The sequence below is a fragment of the Oncorhynchus gorbuscha genome, linkage group LG11, assembly GCF_021184085.1.
Source record: "Oncorhynchus gorbuscha isolate QuinsamMale2020 ecotype Even-year linkage group LG11, OgorEven_v1.0, whole genome shotgun sequence".
Classification (NCBI taxonomy): Eukaryota; Metazoa; Chordata; class Actinopteri; order Salmoniformes; family Salmonidae; genus Oncorhynchus; species Oncorhynchus gorbuscha.
In genome coordinates, this window is record NC_060183.1 from 61,390,452 (window position 1) to 61,416,186 (window position 25,735).

The 25,735-nt window shown below is 43.1% G+C and overlaps 1 protein-coding gene across 1 annotated transcript in view; it reads left to right on the forward strand.

Moving 5' to 3' along the window:
• Positions 1 to 25,735, forward strand: part of LOC124049055 (erbin-like) — a 114,395-nt gene that overhangs the window by 9,601 nt on the left and 79,059 nt on the right. The window contains 1 exon segment of the mRNA XM_046370365.1: positions 8,367 to 8,442. The gene's annotated coding sequence lies outside the window, so the exon portion shown is untranslated.

Consider the following 25,735-nt stretch of genomic DNA (forward strand, 5'->3'; position numbering starts at 1 on the left):
TTTTGTATTTTATTTATTACACGTGCACAGCATACAGAGCCTATTTTGAGGGGAGTATCACATCCTTGCTAGAGCTCAGCTCATTGCTGCTGTAGTGAAATGTGCTTTTATAAGCCCAACAATTCTAGATGGCCACAATTAAAAAGCTACTATTTTTTTTAAGTAGCTACACATTTTGAAAAGTAGGTGATAGCCCATTTAATATCAGCCAAAAACCCATTCTTGGTACGCAATTCGCAAGATTTTGTTGACTTTCTAAAATAGCTGTAACATTTGTCAGTTTGCATAGCATTTGATATGACAGTCTGACAAATGTAACTCACATCTGTGCACTCTGCCTCCCCATTCTGCCTCTGACCCACTTTAGAGAACATCTGTCTCTCACTACATTTCTCTCCCCCTCCCTCTCTCTACTACAACTTGACTGTTACACATTCACAAAGCCTAATTCTTTTTATTTTCAATTAAGTGGCCACAATGAGCGAGACAATCCGGAGCATATTTAAGCATAAGCACGCCACATATTATCACATGTAGCCTAAACATGTGTAAGGGTTGACACAGAAGGAGGCCTACACTCTATAGCTCCCTTAATTCACCGTTTATTGTTAGGCCTATCTGAGTGCCAGAAACAAAAGTTTGCTTTGCTTTGTCCAGGGCAGGTTACTGTGCGTAAACAGCAGTTAGTACAGTAATAATGAGTGTACATAGGCCTAAATGTGCCTGTGTTCTAGTATTTGGAGTATTGGTTTGATGCACATAATACATTTTTGTATTGGCTAATGCTCTGTGTCTGGTGTCTACTAGATGCAGATCAGACACTGGGTTGCTTTGCTCTTATTCACTTCACAGCACACCAGAGGGAGAGTACTACAAATGCCCTTTACCTGTGTGTGTGTGTGTGTGTGTGTGTGTGTGTGTGTGTGTGTGTGTGTGTGTGTGTGTGTGTGTGTGTGTGTGTGTGTGTGTGTGTGTGTGTGTGTGTGTGTGCGTGCGTGTGTGTTTGCATATACACATTGTGTACTTTATAGGCCTACTGAATATGATGGCCGAGGGTTTCCATGGCCGAGCAGCCGCACACAAGCCTAAGATCACCATGCGTAATGCCAACCGTCGACTGGAGTGATGTAAAGCTCACCACCATTGGACTCTGAAGCAGTGGAAAGGCGTTCTCTGGAGTCATTAATCACGCTTCACCATCTGGCAGTCTGACAGATGAATCTAGGGTTTGGTGGATGCCAGGAGAACACTACCTGCCCGAATGCATAGTGCCAACTGTAAAGTTTTGGTGGAGGAGGAATAATGGTCTGGGGCTGTTTTTCATGGTTTGGGCTAGGCCCCTTAGTTACAGTGAAGGGAAATCTAAACGCTTCAGCATACAATGACATTCTAGACAATTCTGTGCTTCCAACATTGTGGCAACATTTTGGGGAAGGCCTTTTCCTGTTTCAGCATGACAATGCTTCCGTGCACAAAGCGAGGTCCATACAGAAATGGTTTGTCAAGATCGGTGTGGAAGAACTTGACTGGCCTGCACAGAGCCCTGACCTCAACCCCATCAAACACCTTTGGGATGAATTGGAACGCCTACTGCGAACAACGACTAATCGGCCAACATCAGTGCCCAATCTCACTAATGCTCTTGTGGCTGAATGGAACCAAGTCCCCGCAGCAATGTTCCAACATCTAGTGGAAAGCTTTCCCAGAAGAGTGGAGGCTGTTATAGCAGCAAAGGGGGGGACCAATTCCATATTAATGCCCATGATTTTGAAATGAGATGTTCAACGAGCAGGTGTCCATATACTTTTGGTCATGTAGTGTATGTGTGAATGCGTGGAGCCATTAGTCAATCCATGATACTTAAAGATTGTATTATGAAATAATACATTTTCCATAACAAACTATATTGTATTTTCAGCTGTTTTAAAACTGGTGTACAAAAAAGAAAGTAAAGATGTAAAAAAAATAAGAATGGGAAGCATAGAACTAGTGCACATAGAACAAATCCACTGCTTCTTAGACTTGCTTTTGATAAGAATGAAAGATCTAAAACACATTTCTATGTGAATTTGTTCGGGTCACCCAAAAAGTTAGCTATCGCAGCTTTAAGAGAGAACTAAAAGCCCTCCGTAGGGAGTGGAGCAGAAAGTGGCAATGATGATGCAGCCCAGTAGTGTACTCAGCTGACTGTGACACACAGACAGTGTTGGGCTGCACTGTAACTCCATTGTGCTGTATGGGCTCAGGGAGAGTAAAGGCAAGGTGGGGTGAACCCAGCGCTGATTGGGTTTGTCTCCGATCAGCTGGCAAGTAGATTAGGCCTCACAGGCTACACTCTAGGCTGTGTATGCTAATGCTACTTTTTTCTGTGGCTGTCCAAGAGGTGTAGGCTATGTGCCTATAGACCATTTTCCAGTACATAACACACTGACGTCATGGACAAATGTGCACGACTCTTGGCAGCAGTAGGAAAGCCGTCTCCATCTGCGTCCATTCAACATAGCCTAGATTTAAGTTTTTATTACTTCTAAACAAAAACCTTTTTGGGCTATCATACGCTTACAATTATGTTTTGATTCTTGCTAGAACAGTCGCTAAGATTATTTTTGTTTGTGATCTTTGCAAAATAACTATTTTGGATGCAGCCGTTGTTAGCTAGAATGCTAACGCTCATTTATATAGGCTTTAGCAAAAGCTAGCCATTTTAAGTGTTTCTTAGGTGTAATGCATTTGATTTGCAATGATGGCGCAAACATTATATTAAGCAGGACATTCATACAAGCCTTAAAATCCAATTATAATCCAAAAGTAGTGAAATGCATTAATAAGCAACATGTAAATAGAGGCTTTTTTTGCTGCCGTTCTATAAGGTAGTGTAGGATAGTCCAATAGCATACACTAGCCTCATTCTTGACAAAACAGACACCTAATCTAGCGATGTTTTTCAGACCGCAAACGACAAGATACATGCATCCTAAACAAGCCAAATTGTTCCTCCATAAAATAATAACTAAATTGATAGTATTAATTTGTCCACAACAACAGTGGAGGATTATTTTTAGATTAGATTTCTTTGTGTTGTGACAAGTTAAAATGATGCAGCAGTCCTGTCAGTTGCATACAAAACAGATGTCATGCGTATTTCCCACTCCCTGCTTTAGTCATAATAATACAGCTATTGTCATTTGACATCTCACAAATGTTTCATTAACCAATAGTCTATTCATGCATGTCCTTACAAAAATACTGGACAAATTGAATTACCATTAAACTCACATGAATTTAAGATTGATTCTAGGAATGTTAATCGGTTAGCCGGAGAAAATACATTTGATCAGTCATGCTTATCGGTCTACATGGTCAATTGTGGCGCATATGTGTTTTTGTTAGTCGTCATGCATTTTATTTATCACACGCCTACAGCATACAGAGAGCCTAGTTTGAGGAGTGGAATAGTCTTCCATCTGCCCTACTGTACAAGAGTAGCTCCTCAAAGCCTGAAGGCTACTGAAGTGAAACCTGCTTTTGTAAACTCAGTCATAGCACAACAAATAACAATTCTAAATGCAATCGTGGGTTAAAAAAAAAGAAAAGTGGGTTGCCATAATTTAAAAGGAGCTATTTAATTTCTCAATCTCAAGAGATCCTATTGGCGCATTCCAGCATTCATTTGCACATTTCAAATCAAAATCAAATGATCAAATCAAATTTTATTAGTCACATGCACCGAATACAACAGGTGTAGACTTTACAGTGAAATGCTTACTTACGAGCCCCTAACCAACAATAGCTGAGGTAATATGTACATGTGGGTAGAGTTATTAAAGTGACTATGCATAGATGATAACAGCAGAGAGTAGCAGTGGTGTAAGGGGGGGGGCAATGCAAATAGTCTGGGTAGCCATTTGATTAGGTGTTCAGGAGTCTTATGGCTTGGGGGTAGAAGCTGTTTAGAAGCCTCTTAGACATAGACTTGGCGCTCTGGTACCGCTTGCTGTGCGGTAGCAGAGACAAGGTTGGCTGGAGTCTTTGACAATTTTTAGGGCCTTCCTCTGACACTGCCTTGTATAAAGGTCCTGGATGGCAGGAAGCTTGTGATGTACTGGGCCGTTCGCACTACCCTCTGTAGTGCCTTGCGGTCGGGAGGCCGAGCTGTTTCCATACCAGGCAGTGATGCAACCAGTCTCTCGATGGTGCAGCTGTAGAATCTTTTGAGGATCTGAGTACACATTAGAGGTCGACCGATTATGATTTTTCAACGCCGATGCCGATTAATTGGCCGATTTAAATAAATATATATTTTCTTTAATTTTTTATTTGTAATAATGACAATTACAACAATACGGAATGAACACTTATTTTAACTTAATATAATACATCAATAAAATCAATTTAGCCTCAAATAGATAATGAAACATGTTCAATTTGGTTTAAATAATGCAAAAACAAAGTGTTGGAGAAGGTAAAAGTGCGATATGTGCCATGTAAGAAAGCTAACGTTTAAGTTCCTTGCTCAGAACATGAGAACATATGAAGGCTGGTGGTTCCTTTTAACATGAGTCTTCAATATTCCCAGGTAAGAAGTTTTAGGTTGTAGTTATTATAGGAATTATAGGACTATTTCCCTCTATACCATTTGTATTTCATTAACCTTTGACTATTGGATGTTCTTATAGGCACTTTAGTATTGCCAGTGTAACAGTATAGCTTCCATCCCCCTCCTCGCTCCTCCCTGGGCTCGAACCAGGAACACAACGACAACAGCCACCCTCAAAGCAGCATTACCCATGCAGGGCAAGGGGAACAACCACTCCAAGGCTCAGAGCGAGTGACGTTTGAAACACTATTAGCGCGCGCTATCTAGCTAGCCATTTCACTTCGGTTATACCAGCCTCATCCCGGGAGTTGATATGCTTGAATTCATAAACAATGCAATGCTTGACGCATAAGGAAGAGCTACTGGCAAAATGCACGAAAGTGCTGTTTGAATGAATGTTTACGCGCCTGCTTCTGCCTACCACCGCTCAGTCAGATACTTGTATGCTCAGTCAGATTATATGCAACGCAGGACATATCTAGTAATATCATCAACCATGTGTAGTTAACTAGTGATTATGATTGATTGATTGTTTTTTATAAGATAAGTTTAATGCTAGCTAACAACTTACGTTGGCTTACTGCATTCGCGTAACAGGAGAGGCAGGTTGTTATTGCGTTGGACTAGTTAACTGTAAGGTTGCAAGATTGGATCCCCCGAGATGACAAGGTGAAAATCTGTCGTTCTGCCCCTGAACGAGGCAGTTAACCCACCGTTCCTAGGCTGTCATTGAAAATAAGAATGTGTTCTTAACTGACTTGCCAAGATAAATAAAGATTAAATAAAGGTCTAAAAAAAAAAAAAAATCACTGTCCAAAAATCATTATGAAAACTTGAAATCGGCCCCAATTAATCGGCCATTCCGATTAATCGGTCAACCTCTAGTACCCATGCCAAATCTTTTCAGTCTCCCGAGGTGTAATAGGTTTTGTCGTGCCCTCTTCATGACTGTGTTGGTGTGCTTGGACCATGTTAGTTTGTTCGTGATGTGGACACCAAGGAACTTGAAGCTCTCAACCTGCTCCACTGCAGACCTGTCAATGAGAAGGGTGGCGTGCTCAGTCATCTTTTTCATGTAGTCCACAATCATCTCTTTTGTCTTGATCACATTGAGGGGTTGTTGTCCTGGCACCACACGGTCAGTCTCTGACCTCCCTATAGGCTGTCTCATCGTTGTCGGTGATCAGGCCTACCACTGTTGTGTCATCAGCCAACTTAGTGAACAGGGAGTACAGGAGGGGACTGAGGATCAGCGTGGCGGATATATTGTTACCTACCCTTACCACCTGGGAGCGGCCCGTCAGGAAGTCCAGGGTCCAGTTGCAGAGGGAGGTGTTTAGTCCCAGGGTCCTTAGCTTATTGATGAGCTTTGAGGACACTATGGTGTTGAACACTGAGCTGTAGTCAATGAGTAGCATTCTCACATAGGTGTTCCTTTTGTTCAGGTGGGACAGGGCAGTGTGGAGTGCAATAGAGATGGCATCATCTGTAGATCTGTTGGGACGGTATGCACATTGGAGTGGGTTTAAGGTTTCTGGGATAATGGTGTTGATGTGAGCCATGACCAGCCTTTCAAAACACTTCATGACTACAGACGTGACTGCTACAGGTAGGCGTGATCACACAGTCTTCCAGAACAGCTGGTGCTCTCTTGCATGTTTCAGTGTCATTTGCCTCGATGCGAGCATAGATGTAGTTTAGCTCATCTGGTAGGCTCATGTCACTGGGCAGCTCTTGGCTGTGCTTTCCTTTGTAGTCTAATGGTTTGCAAGCCCTAACACATCCGACGAGCATCAGATCTGGTGTAGTACGATTCGATCTTAGTCCTGTATTGACTCTTTGCTTGTCTGACGGTTTTCCGCAGGGCATAGCAGGATTTCGTATAAGCTTCCGGGTTAGAGTTCCACTCCTCGAAAGCATAAGCTCTAGCCTTTAGCTTAGTGCGGATGTTGCCTATAAGCCATGGCTTCCGGTTGGGGTATGTACGTACGGTCACTGTGGGGATGACGTCATCGATGCACTTATTGATGAAGCCAATGACTGATGTGGTGTACTCCAATGCCATCGGAGGAATCCCAGAACATATGTCAGTCTGTGCTAGCAAAACAGTCCTGTAGCTTAGCATCTGCTTCATCTGACCACTCTTTTATTGATCAAGTCACTGGTGCTTCTTGCTTTAATTTTTGCTTGTAAGCATTTCCGTTAGGGAACATATACTCTGTGAAGTGCTTGTGTGCAATTACTCAATTAGCCTTTGCACTCCTAAACAACACATCGTTTTTTTTCTTTGGCAATGGGTAAAGTCTACAAAACGTAGTCCACTCTGTTCGTAACAGATAGTCGTTTTGGGAACTGCAAACTGAATTGAGATGAAATGTTAATCAATGTGAAAATTAGCAGAATGTCGGTCAAAATCCATCTCGTTCCATCTTCACCCACTGCCGGCCACTGAGCTTCCTCTCACTACCATATATTTGGTAGTAATATCTGTCTCATTGCTCTGTCTGTGGTTTAATTATTTGAAACCTGAACGTTTTACTTTACTTCAAATAGTGAGGCATGTCTTACCTTGCTTCAAAGTAGCCTTGCAAAATCCATCCGTAGAAACAAGGCAATTATTTTATAAAGACTTCCTCATGCCATTAACCAGAATTTCTCTCCTGTTCTATTGGATTTCATATCAACTTTCTTTCATTGTCCAGAAGCCAAAGCAGAATCCTATATTAGTAACCCATCATAGTTGTTGCTATTAGATTCACCCTTTTTTAAAGTTTCTAACAGAGATTTCAATTACTGTAACAACTGCTCGCAATAGGTTTAGAACAGTGTTTTCCGAGAACTGCATTTTGGCAAATGTTTAAAGATGACGTTATATTATTCATTGCAAGAGTTGCAAATTCAATATTAGGCAGTAGCTTTTTGAACAGTAAAACATTAGGCTTGCTATTGTTGCATGTTTCCATTAAGCTCTTAATGAAAATTGTCCAGTCATTGTATCATGCATAGTATCAGATAGGAAGAGGCAAAGCAGGAGGTTTCACTCTCACCAAAATATGTCCAAAATAAGCCCAATACATTTCTATGGGTTTATTTTGGGCCTAAGCTTGTCGCCTACCTTAAAGCCTTGGGAAGACTCCTATTGCCAGAGCAGAAATATAAGCATCTCATCATTATATACAGATCTCTGATAGTATTTTCTGTTGGTCTCTTAATTTTACTGTTTAATTTAAATTTTAATGAGGGTCAGTTAGTCGGCAGCAAAATTGACTGAAATTTGCATCCCTAATTGATTCAAAAGTCAATGTAGCCTAATAAGCTATTTGTAAACACTGCATTGTTTGTGTTTTTCAAATGTCATTGTTGCCCAAGATATGGGTTCTGGTGCATATTTTATTTAATTCTTTCAAATTGGAGTGTCACAAAAGTCGATATGTAAAACGACACAATGAAATGTAGGCCTATTGCACTGCCTCAGATAAACTGTTTATTTTATGAGCATAGCCTCAGAGTGGGGTATGGTGGAATTCTGGACTCCTAGCTCCGGAGTATCACTGAATGCAATGAACAAAAACAGCTCTTTTGCAAAATCCTTACATCACATAACCCCCCCCCTTATCCATGTTGGTTTAAGTAGATAAAGATCATTTGGCTTGGATAATCCTGTCTAATAAGGGTAATGGGCCATTTAGGCTTAACCCTAAGATTATGAGAAGATTTAGCATAAGTGTTTCTGCACTTAACCAACGTATCTGCTTATTCCCTTCTCCAGATAAGCACCTGTGCTGCTGTTGGGTCTCTCACCTGCCACCACTTGGGATCCAGTAGCCCGGGTCATAAATGACAAGGTAAGGTAAGGAATGGCCTGCTGGGAATGACTTTGAGCCTTGCTCTGTGTAATGGCCTGCTTGGCTTGACTTTGAACCTAGCTCTGGCTAACATCATGACTCTGATCAAGGCTTGTTGATGAAATGTGTTTTTTTAATGATAAAGAAGGGTTTTTCAGACAACCTCCATTTGACCCCAAAAGTGGCTGAATAGACTACCCCTCACATATCTTTTCTGTAACATGGCAATCTCTGGATCCTCCATAGCCTTCATTGCCTTGCTCTGTTACTGGTCTGACTTTAGCTTTCTCAAGCATATGTAATTTGCAATAAGGCCTGGAAAGGGTTGTTAACATGCTTGTTTCTGTGTTCGCTCGTCTACATGATCAAGAGGACTGACTCGAGACTGCTCGCACGCCTGTTAAATCGGTCATTTAAGACACTTTGGCCGGTCAATGTATCCTATCTTTTGGCCTCCAGGAGAACAGGGTGGGGTGCTGCTCCTGTTGATGCTTTTCAGGTTTGGGCTCATGTTTTGCATAAGCACACCAGGAGCTCTCCTCTGAGCCTTTTGTGTAAAACACTGCGGTGAATCCTGTATTGAAATGTGTCATGGTGGTGGTACATTTCCATACAGGATTTACCAGTGTTTTACCCAGAAGACACATTTCGGTTTCCATCTATGCATGCCAGTACCCGTGTCTAACTTGGCCAAGGCTCCGGCGGATCTGCTCTCACTTGGGGCCAAGGGCAGGCCACTGGTACTCTTCATCTATCATTTACATAACAATGGCTAACTGTGAACACCGTCTCACAAAGCAACTGTTTTGATCCGTCTCACAAAGCAACTGTTTTGATTATGCAGAGGTTGTTGATTTATAGCCTGCAAATTGCCCGCAACAATCCTAATATGATAAAATATGTATTTATTTTATTTCCCCTTTTTCTCCCTAATTTCGTGGTATCCAATTGGTCGTTACAGTCTTGTCCCATCGCTGCAACTCCCGTACGGACTCGGGAGAGGCGAAGGTCCAGAGCCGTGCGTCCTCCGAAACACAACCCAGCCCAGCCGCTCTGCTTCTTGACACAATGCCCGCTTAACCCCAAAGCCAGCCGCACCAATGTTTTGGAGGAAACACCGTACAACTGGCGATTGGGTCAGCATGCATTACGCCTGGCCCGCCACAGGAGTCACTAGAGCGCGATGGGACAAGAGCATCCCTGCCAGGCCAAATCCTCCCCTAACCAGGACGACGCTGGGCCAATTGTGCGCCGCCCCATGGGTCTCCCGGTCATGGCCGGCTGCGACAGAGCCTGGACTCAAACCGGGATCTCTAGTGGCACAGCTAGCACCGCGGCACAGCAAGCACTGAATACTTGAGTACAGATTTCCAAACTAAAAATCTCTTGGAGCTGATTTCCTGATGTTTTACAGTCTATGTCCAACAATGAAAACTTGGGCCAAATAAAACCACCCAGGGGCCAAATTCAGCCCGCGGGTCGCCAGAACCCTGACATAGAGGAACATATGCAATGATTTGACTGCAAATGTGGGCCTACCTACATACTCTTAATACATGCCAACAGATTTCAATCTACACACAGTGTGGGGGTTAAACTATCTGCTGATAAACAACACCAGGGTAGACAAATTGCAAGGAGAACCTGTGCTTATCCTATACTGTCGCTTTGAAAAGCTTTTTAAAATTATTTTTTGAGTTGTTTCAGAAAACCTAAGTGTTGCAAGATATATTTTAATTAATGGCACAATTCCATCGGGATTTACCCCAGTGTTTTACCCGAAAGGCTCAGACTTGTCAATAACTGGTCCATAACTATGTCATTCATTACTGTCCTAAACAGCTTTTCAGTTATTTAATAATAGGCCTAATTGATTTTTCTGAGGTCTGGACATTTCAAACTTAGCAAAAAAAGAAACGTCCTCTCACTGTCAACTGCGTTTATTTTCAGCAAACTTAACTTGTGTGTCACGCCTTGGTCTTAGTATTTTGTGTTTTCTTTATTTATTTGGTCAGGCCAGGGTGTGACATGGGTTTATTTTGTGGTGTGTTTTTGTATTGGGGTTTTAGTAGGTATTGGGATTGTGGCTGAGTAGGGTTGTCGAGGAAAGTCTATGGTTGCCTGAGGCGGTTCTTAATCAGAGGCCGGTGATTTTTGTTGTCTCTGATTGGGAACCATATTTAGGCAGCCATATTCTTTGAGTGTTTGGTGGGTGATTGTTCCTGTCTCTGTGTTTGTAGTCACCAGATGTTGTTGTTTTTGTATTGTTCGTGTTTTTTTCGTCATTAAAGATGTATCGAACTAAGCACGCTACATTTTGGTCCGACTCTCCTTCAACGGAAGAAAACCGTAACATTGTGGAAATATTTGTATGAACATAACAAGATTCAACAACTGAGACATAAACTGAACAAGTTCCACAGACATGTGACTAACAGAAATGGAATAATGTGTCCCTGAACAAAGGGGGGGGTCAAAATCAAAAGTAACAGTCAGTATCTGGTGTGGCCACTAGCTGCATTAAGTACTGCAATGCATCTCCTCCTCATGGACTGCACCAGATTTGCCAGTTCTTGCTGTGAGATGTTACCCCACTTCCACCAATGCACCTGTAAGTTCCCGGACATTTCTGGGGGGAATGGTCCTAGCCCTCACTCTCCGATCCAACAAATCCCAGACGTGAGATCTGGGCTCTTCGCTGGCCATGGCAGAATACTGACATTCCTGATTTGCAGGACATCACGCACAGAACGAGTAGTATGGCTGGTGGCATTGTCATGCTGGAGGGTCATGTGAGGATGAGCCTGCAGAAAGGATACCACATGAGGGAGGAGGATGTCTTCCCTGAAACGCACAGCGTTGAGATTCCCTGCAAAGACAACAAGCTCAGTCCGATGATGCTGTGACACACCACCCCAGACCATGACGGACCCTCCACCTCCAAATCGATCCCGCTCCAGAGAACAGGCCTCGGTGTAACGCTCATTCCTTTGACAATAAACGCAAATCCGACCATCAACCCTGGTGAGACAAAACTGCGACTCGTCGGTGAAGAGCACTTTTTGCCAGTCCTGTCTGGTCCAGTGACGGTGGGTTTGTGCCCATAGGCGACATCGTTGCCGGTGATGTCTGGTGAGGACCTGCCTTACAACAGGCCTACAAGCCCTCAGTCCAACCTCTCTCAGCCTATTACGGACAGTCTGAGCACTGATGGAGGGATTGTGCTTTCCTGGTGTAACTCCGGCAGTTGTTGTTGCCATCCTGTACCTGTCCTGCAGGTGTGATGTTCGGATGTACCGATCCTGTGCAGGTGGTGTTACATGTGGTCTGCCACTACGAGGATGGTCAGCTGTCCGTCCTGTCTCCCTGTAGCGCTCTCTTAGGCGTTGCACAGAATGTACATTGCAATTTATTGCCCTGGCCACATCTGCAGTCCTCATGCCTCCTTGCAGCATGTCTAAGGCACGTTCACATAGATGAGCAAGGCATCTTTCTTTTGGTGTTTTTCAGAGTCAGTAGAAAGGCCTCTTTAATGTCCTAAGTTGTCATAACTGTGACCTTAATTGCCTACCGTCTGTAAGCTGTTAGTGTCTTAACGACCGTTCCACAGGTGCATGTTCATTAATTGTTTTTATGGTTCATTGAACAAGCATGGGAAGCGGTGTTTAAACCCTTTACAATGAAGATCTGTGAAGTTTGGATAATTTGGATTTTTACAAATTATCTTTGAAAGACAGGGTCCTGAAAAGGGGACATTTTATTTTTTTGCTGAGTTTATTATTGTGACCCATTCAGAGTGAAACTGAGGTCTCTCTTTTGGACCAAACAGGATTATGTGCATTGCAATATTTCCCTGCCTTTCTCTCCCTGCCACCCACAGAAATTGTTAAAGGGTAGGTAGCATTTACGTACCCACACGTAACATCTGAATTTGCAAGAGAATACTCATCAAAAGTCCCAATGCAAAGTTACACCTCATTTTTAGATTTTTCTAGTTATTACATAAAACTGATCAGAATGACGAAGTCATGCTGAAAAAACATTTGTGGGGTGTGACGTAATATGAAGGACCCGGCAAGCTAGCCTATTTGCTATAATGTAAACGCCAACAGAAATAACTTCAAATGTAAAACTTCAAATTAAACCAAAACGATTGCACGCACGACTAATGTATATTTTAAACAACTTACAAGCAAATACTGAATTTATTGTTACAAATTAGCTTGCAAGGTTGCTAGCCAACTAGTCTGCTAAAGTTAGCCCTACTAGCCTGCTAACGTTAGCACTGCGTCAGTCCGCCATTTGCTATCAACACCTAGCTTACAGCTACATTAAAGTAAACCAATATTTTGGAAATACATAACGCCATCTAACCAGTTGTCAAGTGTTACCGGTATATGCAGTTAATTTGCCGGCTAGCCAACCAGCTAAAGTGAGTTATTTTAGCCTGCTAGACTAGCCAGCTAACTAAATGTTGGGATGTCCTCACTTGCTCGAGTAAAGACTCATGATTCCCTTTAAGAGTCTATTCCAGGCAGATGGTAATGTAGGCTACACTACTGTTACTGTTCTATCTGTGGCAGCAGCTGAAATAAGCATTTCTGCCCAGGCCAGAGATTCTCCCCCATGTAGGCCTGCTCCAGAGTGCCCAATCGGACTGGTGTTGCTGACCAATCAGCCCCTTTCTGAGAGTCCCACCTGGCCTAATGAATGAGGCTGTACGGGAGATCAAACACTCTGTAAAAAGAGTAAACACAGGCCTAGGGGCCTATATGAGGACGGAAGACACATGTAAGCCAGGTCACTGTGAAGCACTTCATGAGAAGAATGTAAATGAATAACATTTGATTGATTGATTGGTAGAAGAGTTCTGTTTCTCCTTTACAATGTTGTTTCTACATTTTAGGCGCTCTCACTCCCTTATTAATCAACAAATACCTTGCGCTGCACGTCAAATGCAGCCGGCTTCTCCAGAGATGAATCCTCTTAAGCCACTGTTTAATTTCAAACTCGTTGTTGGCTAAGTGCTGGGCTGCTGAGAGACAGTGATAGTGGGAGAGAAAGGAGGAAAGAGCAGATGAGAAAGAACAATGAGGAAAAGCACAGGAGGGAGGAAGAGCCGGGGAAAAGAGCACCAGAAAGAGACGAAGAGACAAATGGAGAGAAAGAAACAAAGCTGTGGTTGAGGTCCAGGTTGAATGCATGGGGATTCTGCTGATGAATGCCTTTGCATTAGAAGCTACAAATCCCAGCGGGCCCTTTAGAACCGCAGCAGCTCCATAGCAGCTCCTCCATGATTTTTTTTTATTCCATAAAAAAAATGTTTTACCCATTTTTCTCCTCAATTTCGTGGTATCCAATTGGTAGTTATAAAGTCTTGGCTAATCGCTGCAACTCCCGTATGGAATCGGGAGAAGCGAAGGTTGATCGCAGTGAGTCCTCCGAAACAATTCACACTGCTTCTTGACACAATTCCTCACTTAACCCAGAAGCCAGCCACACCATTGTGTCGGAGGAAACACCGTACGCTTGGTGCCCGGCCCGCCACAGGAGTTGCTAGTGCGCAATGGGACAAGGATGTCCCTGCCGGCCAAACCCTCCCCTAACCTGGACAACGCTGGACCAATTGTGATCCGCCCCATGGGTCTTCCTGCAATGCAGTGCCTTAGACTACTGCGCCACTCGGGAGGCCCCGACAACAGAGATCTCTCATAGTGCTCAGTCCACCCTTCCTCACTACACTCCCGTCCAGTGTATTTTCCATTGCAGGAGGTTGCCTGGCCTGGCCTCAACACTGTTGAATATTAACCAGACGTGGTGTTGTGGCAGATCTAAGGACATGTTGAACTCTCAGGATACCACTTGATAGACCAGTCGTGACACTGGTGTGCCCCGAGGAACTCTCAGGTGTGCAGCGAAATGCATATGGAATGTTGACTTGTAACGCTCAGACAATACATTACATAGCAAATGGTTACATCTGTATCGTTGTCCGTTGCACTCAGGCTCTGAGATTTGTATCATTTGAGCGGCGTGCATCACAAGAAAAGTCATTTGTATCAATTTACTTTGCCTGGCTTGTGAGAATCATTAGCACAGGCAAGTCTTTTTATTAAGTGCATAGATTACATGTATTCTCTTCCCCAGCCCCTGTTCCGACAGGTGCATGATAATTGTCTATTCTAAATCAAAGCGAATTTCACATACAGTACCAGTCAAAAGTTTGGACACACCTACTCATTCAAGGGTTTTTCCACATGTTCTACATTGTAGAATAATCACAACTATGAAATAACACGTGGTAACCAAAAAAGTGTTAAACAATTAAAAGTATATTTGAGATTTGAGATTCTTCAAAGTAGCCACCCTTTGCCTTGATGACAGCTTTGCACACTCTTGGCACTCTCTCAACCAGCTTCTCCTGGAATGCTTTTCCAACAATCTTGAAAGAGTTCCCACATATGCTGAGCGCTTGTTGGCTGCTTTCCCTTCACTCTGCGGTCCAACTCATCCCAAACCATCTCAATTGGGTTGAGGTCAGGTGATTGTGGAGGCCAGGTCATCTGATGTAGCACTCCATTACATCTGATGTAGCAATTTTTGAGACTGGTAATTCTAATGAACTAATCTTCTGCAGCAGAGGTAACTCTGGGTCTTCCTTTCCTCTGGCGGTCCTCATGATAGCCAGTTTCATCATAGTGCTTGAAGGTTTTTGCGACTGCACTTAAAGAAAGTTGAAAAGTTCTTGAAATGCTCCAGATTAACTGACCTTCAATTCTTAAAGTAATGAGGGACTGTTGTTTCTCTGCTTATTGGAGTTGTTCTTGTCATAATATGGACTTGGTCTTTTACCAAGTAGGGCTTTCTTCTGTATGCCACCGTTACCTTGTTACAACACAACTGATTGGCTCAAACGCATTAAGAAGGATAGAAATTCCACAAATGAACTTTTAACAAGGCACACCAGTTAATTGAAATGCATTCCAGATGACTACCCCATGAAGCTGGTTGAGAGAATGCCAAGAGTGTGCAAAGCTGTCATCAAGGTAAAGGGTGAAATCTGCCGTGACAGGTGACTACTTTGAAGAATCTCAAACATAAAATATATTTTAGAGGTCGACCGATTTATGATTTTTCAACGCTGATATCGATTATTGGAGGACCAAAAATAGCCGATACCGATAAATCGGCCAAATTTTATATATATATTTGTAATAATGACAATTACAATGATACTGAATGAACACTTTTATTTTAACTTAATGTAATACATCAATAAAATCTATTTAGTCTCAAATAAATAAATAAATAATGAAACATGCTCATATCAAATTCCCAGTTTAATTAAAGCAAAAACACAGTGTTGGAGAAGAAGGTAAAAGTGCAATATGTGCAATGTAAAAATTATAACGTCTAAGTTCCTTGCTCGTAACATATCAAAGCTGATGGTTCAATATTCCCAGTTCTTCAATATTCCCAGTTAAGCAGTTTTAGGTTGTAGTTACAGGAATTATGATGCGTTGACTATTTCTCTTTTTACCATTTGTATTTCATATACTTTTGATTATTGGATGTTCTAATAGGCACTTGAGTATTGCCAGCCTAATCTCAGGAGCTGATAGGCTTGAAGTCATAAACAGCGCTGTGAAACAAGCATTGCTAAGAGCTGCTGGCAAACGCAGTAAAGTTTCAATGAATGCTTACGAGCCTGCTACCACCGCCCAGTCAGACTGCTCAATCAAATATCAAATCATAGACTTAATTATAATATAATAAACACAGAAATATGAGCATTTGGTCATTAATTGGTCAAATCCGGAAACTATAATTTCGAAAACAAAACGTTTATTCTTTCAGTGCATTACGGAACCGTTCCGTATTTTATGGAACGGGTGGCAACCCTAAGTCTAAATATTGCTTTTACATTGCACAACCTTCAATGTATGTCATAATTATGGAAAATTCTGGAAAATTACTTCGCAACGAGCCAGGCTTTTCATAGCCAATCATTCAGAGTATCTCTACCACTCCTGCTGTCTCTAGAGAGTTGAAAACAGCAGGTCTGGGACAGGTAGCACGTCCGCTGAACAGGTCAGGGTTCCATAGCCGCAGGCAGAACAGTTTAAACTGGAGCAGCAGCACGGCCAGGTGGACTGGGGACAGCAAGGAGTCATCAGGCCAGGTAGTCCTGATGCATGGTCCTATTGCTCAGGTCCTCTGAGAGAAAGAAAGAAAGAGCAAATTAGAGAGAGCATACTTAAACTCACACAGGACACCGGATAAGACAGGAGAAATACTCCAGATATAACAGACTGACCCTAGCCCCCCGACACATAAACTACTGCAGCATAAATACTGGAGGTTGAGACAGGAGGGGTCGGGAGACACTGTGGCCCCATCCGACGATACCCCCGGACAGGGCCAAACAGGCAGGATATAATCCCACCCACTTTGCCAAAGCACATCCCCCACACCACTAGAGGGATATCTTCCACCACCAACTTACCATCCGGAGACAAGGGGGGGGCGCCAACCCAGACAGGAAGATCACGTCAGTGACTCAACCCACTCAAGTGGCGCACCCTCCTAGGGACGGCATGGAAGACCACCAGTAAGCCAGTGACTCAGCCCCTGTAATAGGGTTAGAGGCTGAGAATCCCAGTGGAGAGAGGGGAATAGGGCTGGCACAATTACTGTATAATCGTGTAACCGCCGATTATGGATGAAGACCGCCATGGAAATGAAATAACCGCCTTGACCGTAAAAATAAAAAAAGCCTGGCATTTGTGAGGTTAAGTTCATTTGACTGACCAATAGCCGTCATCCAAAATTCCATGACCATCACAGACCTAGTGGTTAGGCTGTATATTTCCTTACTTAAGCTGTGTTCAAATACCCATACTAACATACTGTATACTACATACTCAATGAGTATATAGTACATACTATATACTATTAATTCATTTTCGTATACTGTAAATTACCCGTATCGTTTCAGTTGAGCGTACTAGAAGTTGATGGAACTTCTACTGGAAGTTGATGCTGTTGCTATGCAACCTCTTGCTAGCTTGTTAGCATAACAAATGACTAGTTAAACATTTTAAGACTTCAGGTGTGTTCGTGAATTCAATCTGGAGTGCCAGAGTGTTCTCTGGGCGTTCGTAAATCCAGAGCGTTGTCAGATTGTCCGTTCGTAAATTCAGAGCACTTCACCCCCAGGAGCGTTCAGAGCGCACACTGCTGGACACTGGCCGAGGAGTAGGGTTGATCTGAGCACTCAACGGCAGTCAAGCACCAAAGATAACTGGCTAGTGTAGGCTAGCTACTTCCAAACACAAATGAGAGAACACCGTACTTAACAGGTGTTGAGTATTCGTAAATTCATGAGCTATTCTGCGCTAGAGAAATCGGATTAGATAGCCATTGAATCGCACGACTATACCACTTAGCTAAGAATTATGTAAATAATCAAGTCAATAAATGTTGGGATGTTAATTAGAAAGCAGAGAGTTAATAAACTGCCTGGCAAGTTCGATGTATTAGTAGCCAACTAACGTTAGGTAACTAGCTAACATACCGGTACATACTGCTGTAACGCTATGCGGTTTGTAAGGATAGCGTAGCTAACAAATTGTCAGCCAACATAACGTGTTAACGTAACTTATTTAATCAGGCATTTCGTTTTTCAACATTTTCTTAACATTTGTTATAATTCGTTAAAGCAATGAATTTGTATCCGTTCTCGTCGTACTTCAAATCTGAAAATGTATGAAGCCACGCCCATTTTAGAGGAATTGCTTTATGGGTCCTAAAAGCACGGAAATAGTGTACACTGCATGTATACTTTGTATTTTGGTGAATTTAGTATGTCGTCCGGGAACTTTTGGCCTACTAACTATGTCCATACAATGACAAATAAGCATACTATATACTCAATTCACATCACAAATAGTACGGTTAGTGCAGTTAGTATGAGTATTCGAACACAGCTTTAGTCTTTTTTTCCAGAGCCTACGTGGATATTGTCTTGGCCTTCTCTGTCTCTGTTCATACTACTCTGAATAGTGGTGAAGTGTCACATCCATTAGCCACTCTGGACTGCTGCTAATGCATCCAATATTAACCTGATTTTATGTAAGCTTGGTGATCATAATTTTGCTTAACCTCAGAGGCTGTTTTTATCACTAGTGTTATGTAGACAGACTGTAGGCCCATTGACAAACAAGTCAATGAATCGTGCTTAGCGTGATGTTTATCTTTTGTCACACAGGGCCAACCAGGAAATTATCATTCCCTCCCCTTACAAGCTTAGGTAGCATATACCCACACCAGTCACTGAACATAGTGAGAAAGTTGTCATTAAACTCTTGTGGGCAGAGAGGAGGAGCAAGAACAAGAAGAAAATAAAGGAAGTGTGACTGCAAGAAATAAAGAAAAAAAGAGCGAGGTAGACCGAATGTGCTCCCCAGTGTTATGGCTGTGGTCAGGACCAGAGAGCGATTCAAGCTTTCCTCCTCGAGCTAATCACCTGCCTCTTCATGGCCTCTGGCTTTACTGAGCTGCCTACTCTCATCTCTGCTGCTCAGCTTCCTTCTATCCTCTCAACATCTTGACTGGTGCTTCTCTCCAAATCGAGACTCCAGCTTAAGCAATGTTCTCAATCTTTACTTCTTGCTTACGGTAGAGGTTCCAACCACAGAACTAGGGTCAGTTTTACACAATATACAATCCTTACCGTAGTCATTTAGGCAGATTAATCTAAATATCTGACATACCAGTGGTTTGCCGGTTATGGGCTCTGCTATTCTTTTGCATATTATATAGTCACAGTAGACTTCTGACACCATGTTCTCTGTCTTCACTTCCTGTTAGTGGTAGCAGCAGTAGTTTTTTTTTCCACAGAAGTGTTGACAGATCAACCTCAGGCCTCAGCACTTGACACTGTACTGTACATGACGGTTGTGGAAGACTGAGGGCCATTTATAAGTCCTTAGCTGCCAACTAGGGGTGTTGCGTTTAAATGAAACAAATACCTAATGTAACAATCCTGTAATCTTAGTAGGAGATATGCATCATTCAAATGATTTTTCACTGATATGAAGCGGTCCGCACGTCATCCTCGTTAACAGTTAAAAAATAGCAGAGCGTGAGACGGGGAAGCGACAGCAGCGAAGTCCTATATGGCAATAGTTTGAGAAGTTAAATGAGAAGGTTGTGAAATACAAACTTTGCGAGGTGGAATTGAGCTACAGCCCAGACAGTACACATACATCTCGCTGACGATGTAGTATGTAGAGCGTTTGCACATTGTCGAGATGCCGCTGAGACGTCGGCATTAGATCGCATTTGCCATTCAGCCGCTGTTTGGACAATGCATGTCAAAGCTACTAAATTATACTGGCAATAATAAAAACAATATGCTTTACATTTTCCATACCAGGCGGTAATACAACCAGTCATGCTCTCGATGGTGCATCTGTAACACTTTTTGAGGATTTGGGGACCCATGCCAAATCTTTTCAGTCTCCTGTGGGGGAAAAGGTATTGTCGTGCCCTCTTCACGACTGTCTTGGTGTGTTTGGACCATGATAGTTTGTTGGTGATGTGGACACCAAGGAACTTGAAACTCTCGATTCGCTCCGCTACAACCCTGTCAATGTTAATGGGGACCTGTTTGGCCCTCCTTTTTCTGTAGTCATTTTCTTGTTTACATTGAGAGAGAGGTTGTTGTTCTTTCACCACACTGTCAGGTCTCTGACCTCCTCCCTATAGGCTGTCTCATCATTGTCGGTGATCAGGCCTACCACTGTTGTGTCGTCAGCAATCTTAATGATGGTGTTGGAGTTGTGCTTAGCAATGCAGTCATGGGTGAACAGGCAGTACAGGAGGGGACTAAGCACACACCCCTGAGGGTCCCCAGTGTTGAGGATCAGCGTGGCAGATGTGTTGTTGCCTACCCTTACCACCTGGGGGCGGCCTGTCAGGAAGTCCAGGATTCAGTTGCTGAGGGAGGTGTTTAGACCCAGGGTCCTTAGCTTAGTGATGAGCTTTGTGGGTACTATGGTGTTGAACGCTGAGCTGTAGTCAATGAACAGCATTCTCACATAGGTGTTCCTTTTGTCCATGTGGGAAAGGGCAGTGTGGAGTGCGATTTGAGATCTGTGGATACGTTGGGCCATTATGCGAATTGTAGTGGGTCTAGGATTTCCGGGATGATGGTGTTGATGTGAGCCAGGACCAGCCTTTCAAAGCACTTCATGACTTCTGATGTGTGTGCTACGTGGCGTTAAGGCAGGTTACCTTCGCTTTCTTTGGCACAGGGACTATGGTGATCTGCTTGAATCATGTAGGTATTACAGACTCTGTCAGGGAGAGGTTGAAAATGTCAGTGAAGACACTTGCCATTTGGTCCGCGCATGCTTTCAGTACACATCCTGGTAATCCGTATGGCCCCGTGGCTTTGTGAAGGTTGACCTGTTTATAAAGGTCTTGCTCACATCGGCTACGGATAGCTTGATCACACAGTATGTAGTTTGGAGAACGTTTCCACGTTGGCCAGATGACGCCGAGACATCAGAATAGAATGTTGATGCCTGGCCGACGTATAAAAAATGTAGAACTGTATCATTTCCAATGTAGACATTCTAAATACATCTGCAAGACGTCTTGCCAATGTGCTAACGCTCTCTATACTACATCTTCCTGATGTATCATGTATATGTTGTGCCTTCGATGGGCAGTGCATTCGGAAAGTATTCAGACCCCTTACCTTTTTCCACGTTTTGTTACTTTACAGCCTTATTCTAAAATTAATTGTTTTCGTCATCAATCTACACACAATACCCCATAACGACAAAGCCAAAACAGGTTTATAGATTATTTGAAAATTTAATAAATCAAAAAATAACTGTATTACCTTATATATGTAAGTATTCAGATCCTTTGCTATGATACTCAAAATAAAGCTCAAGTACATCCTGTTTCCATTGATCATCCTTGACATTTTGCTACAACTTGATTGGAGTTCACCTGTGGTAAATTGAATGGACATGAGGCAAACACTTGTCTATGTAAGGTCCCACGGTTGATTGTGCATGTCAGAGCAAAATCCAAACCATGAGGTCGAAGAAATTGTCCATAGAGCTCCGAGACAGGATTGTGTCAAGGCACAGATCTGGGGAAGGGTACCAAAACATTTCTGCAGCATTGATGATCCCCAAGAACACAATGGCTTCCAACATTTTTAAATGGAAGAAGTCTGGAACCGCCAAGACTCTTCCTAGAGCTGGCCGCCTGGCCAAACTGAGCAATTGGGGGAGATGCTCACTCTGACAGAGTTCCTCTGTGGAGATGGAAGAAATCAGGCCTTTGTGCTAGAGTGGCCAGACGAAAGCCACTCCTCAGTAAAAGGCACATGATAGCCTGCTTGGAGTTTGCCAAAAGGCACCTAAAGGACTCCCAAACCATGAGAAACAAGATTCTCTGGTCTGATGAAATCAAGATTGAACTCTTTGGCCTGAAATCCAAGCGTCACGTCTGGAGGAAACCTGGCACCATCCCTACGGTGAAGCATGGTGGTTGCAGCATCGTGCTGTGGGAATGTTTATCAGCGGGAGACTAGTCAGGATCGAGGAAAAGATGAACGGTGTAAAGTACAGAGAGATCCTTGAATGAAAACCTGCTACAGAGCACTCAGGACCTCAGACTGGGGTGAAGGCTACCTCCCAACAGGACAACTACCCGAAGCACACAGCCACGACAACGCAGGAGTGGCTTCGGGACAAGTCTCTGAATGTTCTTGACTGGACCAGCCAAAGCCCGGACTTGAACCCGATCGATCATCTTTGGAGAGACCTGTAAATAGCTGTGCAGCAACGCTCCCCATGCAACCTGACAGAGCTTGAGAGGATCTGCGGAAAATATTGGGAGAAACTCCCCAAAAAAAGTGTGCTAAGCTTGTAGTGTCACCCCAAAATATTTGAGGCTGTAATCGCTGCCAAAGGTGCTTCAACAAAGTACTGAGTAAAGGGTCTGAATACATATGTAACTGTGATATTTCTGTTTTTATTTGTAATAAATTGTTTCTTGTAACATCACCCTATCCCTGTAACATCACACAGATTTCCTTGCTCTCACACAAGTTCACAGAGGTATCTGAGCCCTGTTCTGTCTACCCCAAAAGCAATAGGCGAGTATTATTCAATTGACCAAACAATATGGTTGTTTTAGCCAAAGCAATTTACACATGTATTCAGTTTAGTATGACCCATGTGAGAATCCAACTGTTACAAAACACCATGATCTAATCAACTAGGACTAGGCCAATGGAACCATTAGACATGGCCGAGAATTCAATTCTCAAATGCAGAGAGATTGACTCTAGTTAGAACAGGGATTCCCTTCTTGAAAAGGGAAATTAGGCCTATTGTGTGTGTAATACCGCATTGTCAGTCTTCTGCATTGTAAATTACAGTCATTTTCCCTGAGTACAGTGTTATCCCTGCTCTAATGGCCCCTTTCAATCCAATGACATAGCCAGGGCTAACACATGATTACAGACACAGGCCATAGGCTGCAGTTACACTGAGAAAATGACAGAACTTAACCGGCCTCAGTCGTTCACACAGCAACGTTTTTCATAGGTTTGGTTTAGGCTACTTGATGTACCAAATGTCTTCACCCAAATTATAAATGACTGATAAAACTTATGTTTATCATTATTGAGCGATGCTTTACTAGTACTAACTACAGTCTTGAATGATGCTGGCTGAGACCCACATCTCAATCAGTGGTGAAACAAACAGATGCTGAATCCAAGAGAAGTCACGATGCAACCTGACACCCATACAAACCGTGTCATGCAAATGTAACCCTGGGATAATATTAATAATACAGACAGTATTACTGCTGCTTTTCAAATGCAGCACATTCCCACAGGCAGGCTGAAGTTGGAATGAGAAAGAAAGGCCTAATGGCTTTGATAATGAATGCATTTCAGTGAATACAGAGGGATCAATTAAGTATATCTCACTGTCTGCGGAGCTTTGATGGCTGTAAACAATGAACCTTTTATCACTTTGAATGTTATTTGTTGTTAATCTTTTCAGCATAATGTGAGTGGCTCCATTGTGGTGTGTTGACAGTCTACTGTCAAAGCCTTGTTTAAATCAAATCACATTTTATTGATCAAATACACATATTTAGCAGATGTTATTGCAGGTGTAGCGAAATGATTTTGTTCCTAGCTCCAACAGTGCAGCAATATCTAACAATTCACAACAATCCACACAAATCTAAAAGTAAAATAGTGGAATTAAGAAATATATAAATATTAGGACAAGCAATGTCAGTAGCATTGACTAAAATACAGTAGAATAGAATACAGTATATACATATGAAATTAGTAAAGCAGTATGTAAACATTATTGAAGTGTCTACTGTTCCAATATTAAAGTGACCAGTGATTCCATGTCTATGTATATAAGGCAGCAGCCTCTAAATTGCAGGGTTGAGTAACCGGGTGGTAGCCGGCAAGTGATGGCTATTTAACAGTCTGATGGCCTTGAGATAGAAGCTGTTTTTTAGTCTATCTGTCCCAGCTTTGATGCACCTGTACTGACCTTGCCTTCTGGATGATAGCGGGGTGAACAGGCCGTGGCTCGGGAGGTTGATGTCCTTGATGATCTTTTTGGCCTTCCTGTGACATCAGGTGCTGTAGGTGTCCTGGGAGGCAGGCAGTGTGCCCCCGGTGATGTGTTGTGCAGACCGCACCACCCTCTGGAGAGCACTTTGGTTGCGTGCGATGCAGTTGCCGTACTTGGCGGTGATACAGCCCGACAGGATGCTCTCAATTGTGCATCTTTAAAAGTTTGTGAGTGTCTTAGGGGCCAAGCCAAATTGCAGCACCTTCACCAGACTGTCTGTGTGGGTGGTCCATTTCAGATCATCAGTGATGTGTTCGCCAAGGAATTTTCCACCTTCTCCACTTCGGTCTGTCAATGTGGATAGGGGCGTGCTCCCTCTGCTTTTTCCTGAAGTCCACGATCAGTTCCTTTGTTTTGTTTAAGTTAAGGGAGAGGTTCTTTTCCTGGCACCCCTCCGCCAGGGCCCTCACCTCCTTCCTGTAGGCTGTCTCGTCATTGTTGGTTATCAGGCCTACTCTGGTCGTGTCATCTGCAAACTTGATGATTGAGTTGGAGGTGTGTGTGGCCACACAATCATGGGAGTATAGGAGGGAGCTGAGCACGCACCCTTGTATGGCCTGTCAGGAAGTCCAGGATCCAGTTGCACAGGGCGGCGTTCAGACCCAGGGCCCCGAGCTTAATGATGAGCTTGGAGGGTACTATAGTGTTGAAGGCTGAGCTATAGTCAATGAACAGCATTCTTACATAGGTATTCCACTTGTCCAGGTGAGATAGGGCAGTGTGTAGTGCATTGGCAATTCCATTGTCTGTGAATATATTGGGGCGTTAAGCAAATTGAAGTGCGTCTCGGTTGATCCTTAACTAGCTTCTCAAAGCACATCATGATGACAGAATTGAGTGCACCGGGGCAATAGTCAATTAGTTCAGTTACCTTTGCTTTCTTGGGTGGGAGGAGAGTTGTGTGTTTGGTGGGTACCGTATTCTGGTGTGACACATACTGAGCGGTTCATTCAATTTGTCATGAAATATTAATAGTGTTGCTCCAACTGATGCAAGGTTGTTTTGGAGACTAGTGCTTTATGTTGTTGACGATCAGTCAGAATGACGACTTGGTCGTTGCTACATAAACCGTTAGAAAAGTAGCCTGTGATTTCGAACTAGGCACTGGGGGAAATATAAGCTGTTTTCTGGTCTCATACTCAGCAGGATTGTGAGAAGTAGAGTGTGTGTACGTGCCTGTAAACGTTAGCCTGACCTGAATGTGTCTGACCTGGTTACGGAGACTGGGGGAAATGCATCTCTCTCTCTCGCTCCCCTTGTCTCTCGCTCCTCCTCTCTCTCACTCCCAAACACATATACACACACACACTTCTGAACTGCATCTTGCTTTCAGTCACTTCTAAGGAAACATCACAGAGGAAGCATTGCCGGGAGGGAAAGATTTTTTTTGAGCTGCTTTCACAGTTAGATCCATCCCGGGGTAGAAGAGTCTCTCCTCAGCCTCAGCTCTAAAAACGTGGAGCTACAGTGCAGGGTTTTAGGAGGTTTTGATTGGTAGGGAATTTACTCCTTTGTCTGGTTTGCATACCTTCCAATCAATTCTCTCCAGCTTGCTTGTTCAGTCACAGAGCTACACTCACTCACTCACT